Source organism: Saimiri boliviensis, chromosome 18, assembly GCF_048565385.1.
Source record: "Saimiri boliviensis isolate mSaiBol1 chromosome 18, mSaiBol1.pri, whole genome shotgun sequence".
In the NCBI taxonomy this organism is placed as follows: Eukaryota; Metazoa; Chordata; class Mammalia; order Primates; family Cebidae; genus Saimiri; species Saimiri boliviensis.
The window spans coordinates 46,146,499-46,149,742 of NC_133466.1; the positions used below are offsets into that span (position 1 = coordinate 46,146,499).

At 38.9% G+C, this 3,244-nt stretch overlaps 1 non-coding gene across 1 annotated transcript; it reads right to left on the bottom strand.

The window, feature by feature from the left end:
- Positions 1-2,843: 2,843 nt before the first annotated feature.
- On the bottom strand, positions 2,844-2,950 carry LOC141582117 (U6 spliceosomal RNA). The gene has a single exon (XR_012514948.1). It is a non-coding gene; the product is annotated as a U6 spliceosomal RNA (small nuclear RNA).
- Between the last annotated feature and the right edge of the window lie 294 nt (positions 2,951-3,244).

Below are 3,244 nucleotides of genomic sequence, written 5' to 3' on the forward strand. Positions count from 1 at the left end.
CCTGTTTTGTCAGAAACCAGGATTGCAACACCTGCTTTTTTCTGTTTCCCATTTACTTGAAGGATTTTTCTCCATTCATTTTGAGCCTATGTGTGGGAGTTCATTTGAGATGGGTCTCTTAAAGACAGCATAATCAAATGAGTCTTGGCTCTTTATCTATCTTGTCGCCCTATGTCTTTCACTTGGAGCATTTAGCCCATTTACATTTAAAGTTAGCAATGATATGTAAGTATTTGATCCTGTCATCATGCTCCTAATTGATAACTTCACAGACTTGTGTACGTGGTTTGTTTTTTTAGCATCACTGGTCTGTGTAATTCAGTGCATTTTTGTAGTGGCTGGTGATGATCTTTTCTTTCCATATTAAATTCTACTTTCAGGAGCTCTTGTAAGATAGATCTGCTGGTAATGAATTCCCTCAGCATTTGCTTGACTGAAAATGATCTTATTTCTCCTTCACTTATGACACTTAGTTTTGCTGGACTTGAAATTCCAGGTTGAAATTTTTTTCTTTAAGTAGTTGAATATCTCTTCTGGCTTGTGGGGTTTCAGCTGAGCAGTTCACTCTTAGTCTGATGGGATTCCTTTTGTAGGTGACCTTGTCTTTCTCGCTAGCTGCCTTTGACAAGTTTTATTTCATTTTGATCTTGGAGAACCTGATGATTATGTGTCTTAGAGATGTTCTTCTTGTGGCATATCTGAGGTTCTCTAGATTTCCTGAATTCAATGTTGTTCTGTCTGGCTAGGTTGGGGAAATTCTGATGAATGATATTCTGAAATATGTTTTCCAATTTGGTTCCATTTTTGTCATCTCTTTCAGGTACATTAATATGGCATATATTTCACCTTTTTACATAATACTTTATTTCTCAAAGGTTTTGTTCATTCCATTTTATTCTTTTCCCCCATTCTTGCCTCTTTTCTTTCAGAAAGCCAGTTTTCAAGCTCTGAGACTCTTACATTTGCTTGATCTATTCTACTAGGTGGTCTTGCACATGAGATGGTGCTGGTCTGACCTCAGCACTCCTTAGTCTGCTTGCCTCTCCCAGGACCCCAGCCTGGCAACACCTGCTTACAGGGCACCCTTGGGTGCCCACACACATTACAAAAATTTTTATAAGGCAATCACACACAATTACCATGTGGCTGCATTATAAAAATTCATGTAGTGTGCTTTTCAGCTCTATCACATCAGTTTATTCTTTTTTTAAAAGCTGTACTTCAGGTTATAGGGTACACATGCAGATCATGCAGAATTGTTGCATAGGTACACATATGGCAATGTGGTTTCCTGCCTCCATCCCGTCACATACATCTGGCATTTCTCTTCAGGTAATCCCTCCCTGACCTCCCCAACCCCTGGTGTCCCCCTGTTGGCCACCCCCAAAAAGACCCCAGTGTGTGATGCACCCCTCCCTGTGTCCATTTGTTATCATTATTCATCACCTGCCTATGAGTGAGAACATGCAGTGTTGGATTTTCTTTCTTCTGTCACTTTGCTGAGAATGATGGTTTCCAGATTGATTCATGTCCCTACAAAGGACATAAACTCATCGTTTTTTGTGGCTGCATAATAGTCCATGGTGTATGTGTGTCACATTTTCCTTGTCCAGTCTATCGTCTCTGGACATTTGGGTTATTTTCAGGTCTTTGCCATTGTAAACAGTGCCACTGTGAACATACGTGTGCATGTTTCTTTATAATAGAATGATTTATAATCCTTTGGGTATATACCCAGTAATGGGATTGCTGGGTCAAATGGAATTACAATTTCCAGGCCCTTGAGCAAGTGCCACACTGCCTTCCACAATGGTTCAACTAGTTTGTACTCCTAGCAACAGTGTAAAAGTGTTCCTATTTCTCCACATGCTCTCTGGTATCTGTTGTCTCCAGATTTTTTAATGGTCACCATTCTAACTGGCATGAGGTGATATCTCAATGTGGTTTTGATTTCTCTAATAACCAGTGATGATGAGTATTTTTTCACATGTTTATTGGCCTCATATATATCTTCTTTTCAAAAGTGTCTGTTCATATCCTTTGTCCACTTTTGAACCGGTTTGCTTGTTTTATTTTCCTTGTAAATCTGTTTTATTTCTTTGTAGATTATGGATATCAGCCATTTGTCAGATGGGTAGATTGCAAAAATTGTTTCTCATTCTGCTGGTTGCTGGTTCACTCTGATGATGGTTTCTTTTGCTGTACATAAGCTCTGGAGTTTAATAAGGTCCCATTTGTCTATTTTCCTTTTTGTTGCCAATGCTTTTGGTGTTTTAGTCATGAAGTACTTGCCTACACCTATGTCCTGAATGGCTTTGCCTACTTTTTTTCTAGATTTTTTTATGGCATTAGGTCTTATGTCTAGATCTTTAATCCATCTGGAGATAATTCTACTGTAAGGTATCAGGAAGAGGTCCAGTTTCTGCTTTCTGGACACTGGTAGCCTGTTTTCCCAACAACAATTATTAAACAAGAAATCCTTTTCCCATTGCTTGTCTTTGTCAGGTTTATCAAAGATGAGATGGTTGTATATGTGTGGCATTGCCACCAGGACCTCTGTTCTGTTCCATTACTCTATTTCTCTGTTTTAGTACCAGTACCATGCTGTTTTGATTCCTGTAGCTTTGTATTATAGTTTGAAATCGGGTAGCATGATGCCTCTGGCTTTGTTCTTTGTGCTTAGCATTGTCTTGGATATCCACACTCTCTTTTGCTTCCATATGAAGTTTAAGGTGGGTTTCTCCAGTTCTGTGAATAAGATCATTGGTAGCTTGAGGGGGACAGCATTGAATCTATATATTACTTTGGGTAGTATGGCCATTTTCAAGATATTGATTCTTTCTACAAATATGGAATGCTTCATGAATTTTTAGGTCCTCCTTGAGCAGGGGCCATGCTAATCTTCTCTGAATCATTCCAATTTTAATATATGTGTTGCCAAAGTGAGCACCAGTAATGTTGTTTATACTGGATATATTGCCTGTTAGCTCCTGCGATGTTTTACAATGATTTTTGGCCTCCTTGCATTGGATGATGACATACTTCTTTCACTTAGTGAACTTTGTTTCTACCCACATTCTGAATTCTACTTGTATCATTGCAGACATGTCAGCCTCTGGCCAGTTCTGAAAACTTGAACAGGCTGAACAGTTGATGTAATCATCTGGAGGAAAGAAGGCATGCTGACTTCTTGAGTTTCAGTATTCTTGCACTGATTCTTCCTCATCTTTATGAGCTTATTCAC